Below are 14,390 nucleotides of genomic sequence, written 5' to 3'. Positions count from 1 at the left end.
CTTGAAGGTAATGTAAACAAAGTATTGCTCCCAGAATGACCAATCAAATGAGTAAATGCGTTATCTAAGTGCACAGTTTCCAGTCCAAACAGGCAGTGTACTTTTGAGGCAGTTACATAACATCACCACACCTGACATTCCAGTATAAAGATACCTACCTCACCTTAGGTCATTCTCAGGTAAAGAGAATTCGTGGAGCACACTGTCAGTAATGTGTATGTAACACACAGTAACATCAGTAAAGACAGAAGCCAGACTATATGCAAGTCTATGATATTATAGTAATATAAATAATTATTGTTATGAATAAACTTCAAGATAGCAGTCTCATCAAGAAAACTCTCTTTGTCATATATGTTACATGAGCTAATATGTGAGACAACATCCAGACCACACTATACTGGCAGTGGTATCTGAGTCAAGAAATCATGTCTGGCAGACAATGTTTGTAGGTACTTCAAATAAGGAAGGTATTATAAAGCAAGGGTAAAGCAGACAGGGGTCTGTTTCCAATAGAAGCATGACCATCTTCAGTGACAATGGCCCAAGAGTCAGAATGGAGACGCAAAGGTTCACTTGCTAAATGTCTGACAGGCCAGAACAAGGTAATTTTGTAATAATGACTAAGGAGGCCTGAGATCCTCCTTCTACCTCAATGGACACATTTTTTTTAAATTTGTTTATGAGATGTGGGCATCACTGGCTAGACCAGCATTTATTACCCATCCTTAATTTCTCGGGAGTATGTGGTGAGGAGCTGTTTCTTGAACTACTGCAGTCTTTAGGATACAAGGTCCCCCACCGTGCTGTTGGGAAGGGAGCTCCAGGATTCTAATCCAGCCAACAGTTAAGGAACTGTGATAAAGTTCCAAGAGGTAGATGGTATATGATTTAGAGGGAAACTTGCTCTCACATATCCCCTACTCTTGTCCTTCTAGGTGGTGGAGGTCACATGATAGATGGTTCAGCATTACTGTCAATAGTATACTCTGTTACCACTGAGGAGTTGACAATGAAGGGAGTATGTTAAAAGTAGTAGATGGGGTAACAATCAAATGGGCTACTTTGTCCTGGATAAGTGACAAAATTTGCAAGCACTGCAGCTATCAGAGCTGTATATATACACGAAACTTGAAAGTATGCCATTCCCTTCTGACTTGTGCCTTGTAGTCAGTGTACAGGCACTGGGAAAATAGGAAGTGAGTTACGTGCCTTGGCGTTCCTACTTGACCTGCTCTTATAGCCACAGTATTAAGGTGGTTGGCCCAGTTCAATGGTAAGCCTTAGAATGTCAACAAGAGGAATTTAGCAATGGTGCTACCATTCAACATCAAGAATTTGTATAAGTTTGAGTCTTTGGGATGTGGATTGAGTAGGATGATAAGAGGGGAGGCACTTGCCAGGTTTAAGAGTGCGCGCTTAATAAACATGCAAGAAATTTGCATCAAATCTCAGCTTTAACCATCTGCTCCTGTAAGATTGTGGAACCCAGCAGTAACAATATAGGTTAGTTCTCTTGAAAACAACCTTCAAGGCAATTCAAATTTCCACTACCCAGTAGTGCTTTCTGACAGACAAGACTAAGTTTCTCGATGCAGGATTGAAATCTGTTGATAATCAAAGCTTCAGCACACAGATCATCCACTCATTTAAAGTGGGAGGCTTCCAGCTCATAAACAGAGCCCCAAATTGGGTTATGTATTCAGACTACAATGGAATGGTACACTAACTATTGACAATACCCTGGGAAGAGTAGCCTGGGAGATGGTGGAAAGTATTTTGCCACTAGTAAAAGCAGTATCAAGATAAACCATCGGGTGATCAAAAAGGGCAAGGTCTAGATGGATGTAGACACTCTGCTAGTGTCAAAGCCAAAGTAACAAGACCGCTATCCAACTAGTGGGAAGTATGGGAAATGATGGCACCTACTGACCAAAGATTGATGATATCTCAAGTAATGCAAATGGTGATAATAGCAAATAGGGGACACACTCTGACATCCACTGCAGAAAAAAACATTCCCAAAGAAGGAAAGAGGGAGAAATTCACACGATCACTGACCTTTGAATAAGGAAAGGTTCTGGCTTACCCCAGGTTGTTAGGGTCTCTGAACTCCACATTTGTGTCAGATTAGAATTGTGCCAACCTCTAGTAGGATCCTTGGAGATAACAGGGGGTGGAGGAACTCAGGGAATATGTCAGATTTGTCTGAACGTGGATCCAAAAGGAGGAACTGAAAGGGAACTATAGGGTAAAGTAATTTTAGGTTACACATGTTTGCTAAACGTTCAAGCAACAGGATGCTGGATGGCTAAGGAGTCTCAAAATTGCAAAACGATGTAAAGAGGGTAGATTTGAGAAATGCAGTCTCCAAGTGAAGCGATCTGCTCCTGTGCATAATGCTCAGAGAAAAGTTTTGACTACTCAAACTCCACAGACTTGAGACTGGTCTCTTCACCTCAAGAGAAGTCAAGCAAAAAGTGCTGTCTGGTATGAGGAAATGCAAACACAAAGGAGGACTTGAAGAATTTGTTTTTAATAATTGAAAGGATAGAAATAGAAAAAAGCATAAATGGATTTTACAGAGTAGTTAGTTACCAAGACTGTTAGCAGTGGTTCCGCAGTGCAGAACAGGAGCCCATAGATACAAAATTAAATTCAAGGGATTTACAATCCCAAGAGTACAAGAACCCTTTTCACACAGAGAATTATGACAATGTGGAAAACAATTATTGTGTTATAACAAGAATGGAACTTCTATTTCTCACCTAAAAACAGAGCAGAAAGTGAAAGGTGAAGGTAAAGGATTGCTGCTGCCTTTGAATAATCAAATCCAAATATTTCTGGGTAATCATATGCCAATTTTCAGGCACAAATATAATAAGTATACACTGAGTGCTCCTTCTATTTGCACAAGTGGTCTGTTAAAAAATTTTAGAATCACGACCATCATATGAACACATCATTTTCAACCATCTCCAAAGTTAGCATGACCGAGTACTATAATCGCATTAAGTGTATCAGACAGTGTGCTCAGTGTACTTTGCTAAATATGCACAAAATAAAGGAATAAAGTCAGCAATGTCCACAATAGCAGGCTAGAATGACCCTGTTACATAAAAGTTCCAGTTAACTGGACAAATGATACTACCAGCTTGAGTTTGGCCAGTCGTAATAATGTGGTCACATGCTCAACAGCAGAGGAAATCCAGACTACTTTGGTTAGCTTACAAAATCTTTCAAGACCCCATCAGGTTTAACAGGCACTGCAATTATATTTAATGCAAATTTTGTAAAGTGGGTAACTTCTTTTGTCACAACTCAAAGAATTTAATCTTAACACTAATTAAATGGAGGTTAGGTCAGAACAGCTTTACTGAGCAAATTTCACGCTGGTAGCGTCATTTGTTTAGCAAACATTCAATTTTTGCACTAAGGACTAAATCATGTAAGGTACATTCCATCTACAAATGGCACTATCCTTTTCTCCACGCACTGTTCATTTCAAGCTCTACAATTGGCCGTTTAAGCTGTTCAATTTAAAGAAGCAAAAGAAACTCAACGGATGATTGCAGCTCTTAACGTGTAAATGATGGGAAATGCCATGGACATCATATGGAGAAAGTTCCACCCCTGCAGGGCTGTCAATCTCATGTTAGAATTAACTGATTGCCAAAATTTGCAGCAAATAATTTTGTTCACAGACTTGTGCTTGTCTAAGCTTATGCTTTTCTGTCTTTGTAGTATTACACTTAAACTAAATATAATTTCAGATACTTTTTTAAAATATACATTCAAGCACTAGAACGTCACAATATAATTTTAAACAATTATCAGCAAAAAGTTTTTTTTTCCAATATATTTTACTGGCAATGCTTTCCCATCAGGACATTCACAATGCAAATGTTTAAATGATCCTCAAGAGCAATATTTATACATTTAACTGGCTTCAATGGAAATTAAACAGCTCAAATGGCAAGAACTAGCAGTCCAAAACCAAGGTCACTACTATTTACAATCAGACTGCATTGTGGGCAAATTTCATTTCTGAAAATAGAATAAATTGGTGCTTTTTACATCAGTTCAATCAAGCTATCGAGTTTGCAACATAAATTTTGACACTTCCACATTTTAAAATACAAATTAAAATTCAATCTATTATGTAATGCAGATTAATAATGTAACTTTAGCTGCAATGAGAGCCAACATTGCAAAATCAGCAGACATCTAATCAGGTGAGTATGACAATGCTCAAAATAAAGACAAGTTATAATCAGTGCAACACAAAACAGATGAGGGACACAGATGCTTTGCAAAAATGTTAGATGACCACAGTTTTGTTGGTCATTTTATGGACTAGTCCATCTTCAGTTGGATATTAATTAATGATGCAAAACGGTAAAGGTTCATTGAATTGGTTAGTGGGAAAGGCTGGGTAAATTGGGCTATATTATATTGGGTTTGGAAGAGTCAGAAATTATATAATTGCAACATACAGAATTGTTGATTGTGATATTATGTCTGCTAGCTGGAAATCAAAAATATGGAGAATAAAGGAACAAATATTTAAGACTAACGATTAGGATAAATTTCTTCACTCAAATGTCTGTGAATCTTTATAATTCTGTAATTCAGAGGGTTCTGTCATGCCCAGGCACATTTGATATTTCAAAAATGCCCATGAAAGGCTGCAAAATGACAGACACATGAAAATCATTCAACTTCTTTTGTGGATTGAAAAGCTCCACAGTGTCTGAAGGGAACAAAAGGAACCATCCAGATTAATACTGACTCAATATCTTTTTTGTTTCCTGAAAGGCATTCAAAAAGAGTAACTTCGAATTGAATGAGGAATCCAGATACAAAGGCCTTAGCTATCTCATAATTCCACAACGCAGGACACATAACCCAACCATCTACTCTATCTGGGAAAGGTTCTGAACTTTGTGAGAGTCACAGAACTAGATGGCCAAAGCTCCTGTTTTAAAATACAGAGAAAAGCTGCTTAATGACAGAGTCCTCCAGATTGTCATTAAATTGAGTCGACTAAATCGCCAAGATAATAAACAGCAATACATGGAAAATGGTTCAAGGACTGTACCTAACCTTTTCCAACTTCAAGTTAAGAAACAACTTCTTGGAAATCTGACTCGGAAGCTTCACAGCTTAGTGAACATTACCTGCTCTACAAAATCTTCTTTATTATTAATGCATTAACTCAAAGAAACCAAAGGCCTGCTATGAAATGGACTGAGTCAATGATTAATTGCAATTGTATTTTTTCCCTTCATATGTGTTCAATCTTTTCACACAAGATGGTGGGCACTCAAGGGAGTGAAATGTATACTTTTACCGCTGGTAAGTAAGTAAACGTGTTCATTTCAAAACACAACTCAAAACGTTTGCTGGTATGAATATTTAAATAGTGCAGTCACTGAGGACAAAAAATATACCTTTCACATACAAATCACAAGAATCCTGGGCAGTGCAAAAACACACAACTCGGATCCATAATGTTTTTGTAAGGATGCAGTATTGTTAACTATACCTGGGATTTAGAGACTGTTAGTCTCTCATTGAATCAAGGGAGATAGGGAGAGGTTGTAAAGTGGAGTTGATGCTCAAGACCAGCCATGATCACATTGAATGACAGAGCAGTTTACTTCTACATTTATCTCTTGAGTCTGCTTGTAGTAGAGCAGTACATAAATATATGCACTGAAGATTGAACTCAGCGTGATTGTGCAAACCAAACCCATCCACAAGATCCTCAAATACTTGATTTCTGTAATTTTAAAAGCATGCCTAAAATGCCTCACACATTATACGATCAGTGCTCTTTCCTGCTAGCATGCTAGCAAGAGACTCCCATACCAGAGGTCTGTCTTGGCAAGACTGACTGACTACATATTTAATTTGAAAGAAGCTTCCAAAGGAATACAAAATCCCCTTTCTCTGGAGTTTCAACAAGTTTTAATATATCCTTCCTTCCATAGCTGAATCCTTTCAGCCCCCTCATGTAATTGGTATGACTACATAGAAATGGGTAGATGGGTTTGGAAGGAAATGGGTCGGGTGCTGGCAAGTAGGACTAGATTGGGGTCAGCATGAACGAGTTGGACGAAAGGGTCTGTTTCCATGCTGTACATCTCTATGACTCTGTTTAATAAATCCGTAAAACTGAATTCACCCTACAAAAGCTTTGGAGGAATTGTGAATTGCGCTAATCCAGCTCTAGGCAAGGTTCACATGGAAGGAGGCCATCATTGGGGAATGAAATGAGCAATCCTGACACTTAGGTGGCTAGGGACTGGTTTTCATGGTCAGCGGAGGGACATACAGCAAAATCAACTCAAGACTGTCTTGAAGATTTCATGACTCATGGGAAACCTTTAAAAGAGGCGTTTTTCTTTTAGTTTTGAGGCAAATTTGAATTTGGAGGAGATTGGGGGAGTGAGCTGTTTATTGCTTTGGCTGCCTACCTAATACACTTGATTTGATAGCTTTCTGAAACACCTTTGACATAGGAATCTACTGCAAAGGCAGCTATACCTGCTCTGTGCACCACTACTTCTGGAGTCCCCCAGTTATGCATCTACTGCTCCCTCCTATTTCTTATCGACATACTTTCCCAAAATTACATCAGTAAACACACACATGCCACTGATTAAAAAAAACTCTGCCTCACCAGCATTCGTCTGACCCTTCCACTTTGTTGTACAACCTTTTCTGATGACAACAAACCTCACTCTAATGCAAGACCAAGAAAATCAAGGTCACTGTCTACAGCCTGCACCATAAGCTACGTTCCAGAGCCATCAATTCTTCCTACTTGCTTGGCCATTCAAAAGGGTGGGGAAGCAGGAAGGCAGCTGCAGATGGCTGGGAAGGGTGTGTGTGTGTGTTAGGGGTAAGAAGGCAAAGGCAACTGCACAGTGGAGGGGTGGAGACAAGAGACAGAGATGAAGGTTTGGGACTGACAGATTTCTCTTGGAGTTGAATGGCATCAAAACATGGGAATGAGTGGCATTCTCTGTGTTATACTGTTCTACACAATCCAAAACAAGTCATAGAGATGTACAGCACTGAAACAGACCATTCTGTTCAATTTGTCCAGGCTGACCAGATATCCTAAACAAATCGAGTCCCAGTTGCCAGCACTTGGCCCATATCCCTCTAAATTCTTCCTATTCATATACCCATCTAGATGCCTTTTAAATGTTATAGCTGTACCAGCCTCCACCACTTCCTCTAGCAGCTCATTCCATACACACACCACCCTCTGTTTGAAAAAATTACCCCTTAGGTCCCTTTTAAATCTTTCCCCTTCACCCTAAACCTATGCTCTCTAGTTCTGGACTCCCCCATCCCAGGGAAAAAAACCTTGTCTATCTACCCTATCAATGTCCCTCATGATTTTATAAATCTCTATAAGGTCACCCCTTATCCTCTGATGCTCCAGCAAAAACAGACCCAGCCTTTTCAGCTTTTCCCTGTAGCTCAAACCCTCCAACCCTGACAACATCCTTGGAAATATTTTCTGAACTCTTTCAAGGTTAACAACATCCATCCTATTGGAGGGAGACCAGAATTGCACACAACATTTCATAAGTGGCCTAACCAATGTCCTTTATAGCTGCAACATGACCTCCCAACACCTCCACTCAATGCTCTGGCCAATAAGAAAGATATCATGAAAGACATTCAACAAAACAAGTTGAAAAAGCAGGCAAGAGAGTGTTGAGTGATGGATAAGGTGCCCAGAAGCAGGAGGAACACCAGGGACCATGTTTATCTCCCTGGCCCAGTCAACTCTTATGACCTCTATATCATAAAATATGCCTACTTTCATTTCTGTAATAACTCTTCCCATATCTCAACACTCAAAGACTCCACTGCTCTCCTGATTAACCTTCCATCTTACACTCTACATAAAATTAAGCAGATTGCAACCACTGTTGTCCATATCCTAAAATGAATTAAATTGCATTCATGATTAGTCCTGTTTTTGTTGACCTACATTGGTATTCAGTCTGGTGATGAAATTATTTTACAATTCTATGAAATGATTTTGCAATTCACCTCGTCGTGATCAAATTCCTCCAGGGTTTCACTTCTCCTCATCTCAAAATATTTCTTCAGTGCTACAATTTGAAGCACTCTGCAAGCCTCTGACTCTGGCCTTGTGCATTTCTCACTTTCATCCATCTATTATTGACAGCTATACATTCAACCTCACTAAACCTCTCCACTGCACCTCCTCTCTTTCCCCAAGGTGTCAAAAAAACATTGAGAATGCATGTCCTAATGTCACCTTATTTAAATTGGCAGGCATTACATTACTGTGAGAAGCCCTCAAACATTTTTTATCAAAGAAACATCAAATTTATCATGGTGCTTAAGTAGCAATTTGAAGCTGCTGTTTGGAAAGTACTTAACATGCTCAGTTTACTGTTTGCTTAGGCCTTCATGACTATATCCAAGAAAACTATAAGGGATGTATGAATGCTACTTACTGCAGTCAAAATAGTAGTCACACTGAATAAATAATATTTCAATTATTAGCAATTTTAACATTGTTGACTGATCCATTTCACCATCATGTCATTACAAGTTTTAAAAATTGGGATTATTTTTAATTCATCTCCAACAACTGGCAGAACTTATGCGATTATAAATATGATGTCTCTTAACATGGACTAAGCGCTCCTCACAGAAGAACATGCATTGGAGAGGTTTCTTAAAAGATTGGAATTGTTTTTTCACATTATTAGTGCATTTTAGTAAAAAGCAACATACAACCTTGAAGAAATTATGGCACTTAATAAAAGGATTTAAGTAAGTTTTGTTTGTATAGTCTGTATGTATTCAAGCTCACCATGGCCAAAAAAGGTACATGTTGAGTTATACTGTTGAGCCTTCAGGTTTTACAATAAAAGGATGATGCAATCAGACTGTATGGTTCATGCAAGAACAGTATTGTTTTGATGACCAAGACAAGACAGCCAAATTGCAAAGTGATATCAAAAAGTAGCACTGGGTTGTGACAGATATTTTTACTCAGCCTGTTCAGGAATGTTAATACATACCTTTGGAGTAAGTGGTCCTGGAACCCAGGCCACCTAGCGCAGAGGTAAAGACATTCTGAATTACCAGATCCTTTACTATATGATATAATTGAGAGTTATTTAGCCTTGAAAAGGACATTACTGAGAAGAAGTGCAAAAGCTGTTCATCGATATTGAAATGGTAAGTCTGTTTCAAAGGTGCAAGGTCAGACAAGTGAAAACAAAGAGGTGTGTGGCAGAACTGATGGGATTGCTGATAGAAGAATACCCTCATCTGACTGAGGATCAACATTTGGAATAGCCATCTGGTAGGACAGAAGATTTATTAAAATCTAGTTAACTTCAGATACAATTAAATGTTAATAAAGAAAATCAGAATACATATGATTCGATGAAAGCAGAGACAACCTGGTGACACTCTCATCTGCATTTATATTGCCAAACCTTGAAGGGACAAGTCAATATATCAATGTCTTGATAGTTAGTACACACCCCCTTTGCCCATGATGATTTAGAGAACTTCCTCAAATACAACCCCAATGGTGCTCACATCCATCTCCTGCCAAATTTACATTAGGAGATAGAACATTTGCAAACCACACTATCTTGGAGGGACAGGAGACCTCACTGACTGATTTAAATCAGACTTTCACAGTGTAGTTTGGAAGCTGATTAAAATTTACATGGTTGGATTTCCCAAGCCCCAGGAAATTCAGTAGCAAAGCAAACCAAGTGGATCCAGAAAGTTAAGTACTTCTTCAAAAGAAAGAATACACCTATGGTTCCTCATGGCTCAGTGGTTAACACTGCTGCCTCACAGCACCAGGGACCTGGGTTTGATTCCAGCCTCGGGCAACTGTCTATGTGGAGTTTGCACATTCTCCCTCTATCTGCATGGGTTTCCTCTGTGTGCTCCAGTTTCCTCCCACAATCCAAAGATGTGGAGGCTATGTAAATTGCCCATAGCGTTCGGGGATATGTAGGTTAGGTGCATTAATCAGGGTAAATGTAGAGTAATAGGGGAATGGGTCTGGGTGGAATACTCTTCAGAGGGTCGGTATAGACATATTGGGCTGAAGGGTTCCACACTGTAGGCATTCTATGATTCTACGAATAAATTGCTGGAGAATCTCAGCAGGTCTGGCAGCATCTGTAGACAGAAATCAGAGTTAACATTTCAAGTTCAGTTCTTCAGAACTGATAGCATCTGGCAAAAAGTGTAACTTACTTTGTGACAAAGAGTGAGTGTGGGTGGGGGTGGGTGGGGGGTGGTAAAGGATTGAGCTGATAGGCGGAAATGAGACAGGGAAAGGAAGAAAGAGATTTGCAACTCACTAATGACAATCTCTTTGTTGCATGCAGTAGGATCTGAAAAACATCCATCGCTAACATGCGAGCATCTAACAACCAACCCCTAACACTGAACAACATCACCGTCACCAAATCCCACTACCTCATCATCCACATTCCGAGAGTCACCACTGACCAGTAATTTAAGTGGACCAGCCACATTAATACTGTGGGATGATGTTCAGGTCAGAATTTAGGAAATCTGGCAGCTCTTGACGTTCCAAAGCCTGGCATCACCTACAAACCAGAAATGTGAAGAATATGTGGAGCTCCAACGATTCTCAAGCTCAAAATCATTCTAGAAATAAAAATGCACTCTGCTTGATCTACATTCTATTCAATGTCTTAAACACTCCCTTGGTCTACAAACAGTGCACAATGACAAGTGCAAGATGTTCTGCTGCACCTCACCAAGACTTCTTCTGTTGCATCTTCCAGATCGGTGACCCCTACCACATGGAGCAAGTGCAGCAGGTTCATGGGAAACTTACAGGGATAGCGTTCACATCTGCAAACCATCTGAAACACAGTGCTTCAAGAAGCCACTCACCACCACACCCTTTTACAGGCAAGTAGCAATGAGCAACAATTGCTTCCCTTCATTTTCAGTGACACCCACATCCACGTATACATCAAAAATGCATTTTTCACTCATGCTGCAGTTTATATTTTCATCTGCTACCTTACTGATTTCCTCAAACACAACAGTCTCGTCAACAGTTACTCCATTTGTGAAGCTATAGCGATAGTAATGGTTTCTCATGGAATGCTCATCATCGCAATCCATTCACAAGAACTAATCTCCTCATTTCCAGTGTAATAGGGTTGAGGTCCATTGATCATTAGAAATACTACCCTATATAACAATTTAAAATTATACAGCCAGTGTGACTCCCAACATGTCAACAGACCCAAGCTCCCTGACTAACAGTCATGCAGTTTCCACAAGGAAACATCACTGGCAGGATTCTTTGTTCTCATTTGAGCAAATCACTTCAAAATTTTACCCAGCTACAAAACCTAATCATTCTTCACTGATTTTCCTGAACTTTACTATCAATTTTGCATCCCACCTGAATTTTACCTGCTTTTTTTTCAGATAAAACATTTATTTCCTATTTGAAGAAATGCCATACTGTTGAATAAGTACTTTTTTTCTTAGTGGGTGAACTTCTCAAAACAGCTAACAGGCTAACATCAGTTAACAATCATCCCTTTTTCCTCATGCTTCTAATTTTCACTGGAATTGTGGGATAAATCTAATCAGAGTGAATAATGTATATCGTGCACACATGACAGCCTTTTAGCAATTATTGCTGAAATTTGCTTGGTTTCCATGAAAACAAATAGCATGCATCAGAATGGGGCATGCCATTGAATACACATTGATGGTATTAGATTAGATTACTTACAGTGTGGAAACAGGCCCTTCGGCCCAACAAGTCCACACCACCCCGCCGAAGCGCAACCCACCCATACCCCTATATCTACCCCTTACCTAACACTACGGGCAATTTAGCATAGCCAATTCACCTGACCTGCACATCTTTGGAGTGTGGGAGGAAACCGGAGCACCCGGAGGAAACCCACGCAGACACGGGGAGAATGTGCAAACTCCACACAGTCAGTCGCCTGAGGTGGGAATTGAACCCAGGTCTCTGGCGCTGTGAGGCAGCAGTGCTAACCACTGTGCCACCGTGCCGCCCAAATTTGGCATGACTACTGCACCATATCCATAAAGTAAATGCAGCCAAGTAGGGTCTTGTATTTTCAAGGAAAAAATAAATTGACAGCAATTTAACACCAATGATCTAATAACAGGTCTGAAAGCTCTAAAGTTCTGAAATTTTCAGTATATCAAGTTTGATTTACGGAGACATTACCTTATCCATAAGAAGATGAGGCTCCCCAATAGCTCAAGGCACATTGTTCATATCGAATGAATGATACAAGCAAGGATGGTCCTAAATTCAATATACAGTACTTCTAAGTTTCTAGCAAAGCAGGTAAATTATCACAACTAGTTTATGTCCACAGGGTAGGAAGTGAGAGGGAAGACAATTTTCTCGTTTCCTATTTCTGATCACGATCAGACAGCATTGTTTAAAAATTCTGTGTGCTCACAGACACGTTTAAGGATAGGATCATGTCACCCATTGAACACCCATTCATTAACATGAATAAGAGCTGCCTCAGGTTTGTGGAAGCTGCTGATTCCCAGATATTTACATACAAGTGTATTATAAACCTTGAGCTTAAAAATGTGTTGCTGGAAAAGTGCAGGCAGCATCAAAGGAACAGGAGAATCGACGTTTCGGGCATAAGCCCTTCTTCAGGAATGAGGAGGGTGTGCCAAGCGGGCTAAGATAAAAGTTAGGGAGAAGGGACTTGGGGCAGGGGTGTTGGGAATACAATAGGTGGAAGGAGATCAAGGTGAGGGTGATAGGCCGGAGAGGGGGTGGGCGCGGAGAGGTCAGGAAGAAGATTGCAGGTCAAGAAGGCGGTGCTGAGTCTGAGGGTTGGGACTGAGAAAAGGTGGGGGAAGGGGAAATGAGAAAGCTGGAGAAATCTACATTCATCCCTTGTGGTTGGAGGGTTCCTACACGGAAGATGAGGCGCTCTTCCTCCAGGCGTCGTGTTGCCATGGTCTGGCGATGGAGGAGGCCAAGGACCTGCATGTCCTTGGCGGAGTGGGAAGGGGAGTTAAAGTGTTCAGCCACGGGGCGGTTGGGTTGGTTTGTGCGGGTGTCCCAGAGGTGTTCTCTGACACGTTCAACAAGTAGGCGGCCTTTCTCCCCAATGTATAGGAGGCCACATCGGGTGCAGCAGATGCAGTAAATGATGTGTGTGGAGATGCAGGTAAATTTCTGATGGATATGGAAGGATCCCTTGGGGCCTTGGAGGGAAGTGAGGGGGAAGGTGTGAGCGCAAGTTTTGCATTTCTTGCGGTTGCAGGGGAAGGTGCCGTGAGTGGGGTTGGGTTGGTGGGGGGTGTGGATCTGACGAGGGAGTCGCGGAGGGAGTGGTCTTTCCAGAATGCTGATAAGGGTGGGGAGTTAAATATATCCTTGGTGGTGGGATCTGTTTGGAGGAGGCGGAAATGATGATGGATGAAATGATGTATCTGGAGGTTGGTAGGGTAGTAGGTGAGGACCAGTGGGGTTCTGTTCTGGTGGCAATTGGAGGGTCGGGGTTCAAGGGCAAAGGGTCGGGAAGTGGAAGAGATTCGGTGGAGAGCATCGTCAACCACATCTGAGGGGAAATTGCGGTCTTTGAAGAAGGAGGCCATCTGTGTTGTTCGGTATTGGAATTGGTCCTCCTGGGAGCAGATGCGGCGAAGGCGAAGGCGAAGGAATTGGGAATATGGGATGGCATTTTTACAGGGGGCAGGGTGGAAGGAGGTGTAATCTAGGTAGCTGCGGGAGTTAATCGGTTTATAGTAAACGGCCGTGTTGAGCCGGTCGTCTGAGATAGAAATGGAGTGGTCTAGGAAGGGGAGGGAGGAGTCTGAGACGGTCCAGGTAAATTTGAGGTTGGGGTGGAAGGTGTTAGTAAAGTGGATGAAATGTTCAACCTCTTCTTGGGAGCACGAGGTAGCGCTGATACAGTCATCGATGGAGCAGAGGAAAAGGTGGGGGGTGGTGCCAGTGTAGCTGCAGAAGATGGACTGTTCCACATATCCAACAAAGAGGCAGGCATAGCTGGGGCCCATGCGGCTGCCCATGGCTACTCCTTTAGTTTGGCGGAAGTGGGAGAATTGGAAAGAGAAGTTGTTCAGAGTGAGGACCAGATCAGTCAGTGGAAGGAGGGTGTCAGTGGAAGGGTACTGGTTGGTTTGGCGGGAAAGGAAGAAGCGGAGGGCTTTGAGGCCTTCGTGATGGGGGATGGAGGTGTATAGGGACTGGATGTCCACGGTGAAGATAAGGCGTTGGGGGCTGGGGAAGCGAAAATCATGGAGGAGGTGGAGGACGT

The 14,390-nt window shown here is 41.3% G+C and overlaps 1 protein-coding gene across 5 annotated transcripts in view; it reads right to left on the bottom strand.

The window, feature by feature from the left end:
* Positions 1-14,390, bottom strand: part of mgmt (O-6-methylguanine-DNA methyltransferase) — a 412,755-nt gene that overhangs the window by 388,416 nt on the left and 9,949 nt on the right. The gene's annotated exons all lie outside the window — the stretch shown is intronic.

The sequence above is a fragment of the Chiloscyllium punctatum genome, chromosome 38 (assembly GCF_047496795.1).
Source record: "Chiloscyllium punctatum isolate Juve2018m chromosome 38, sChiPun1.3, whole genome shotgun sequence".
Classification (NCBI taxonomy): Eukaryota; Metazoa; Chordata; class Chondrichthyes; order Orectolobiformes; family Hemiscylliidae; genus Chiloscyllium; species Chiloscyllium punctatum.
This window is presented reverse-complemented; position numbering and strand designations above follow the sequence as displayed.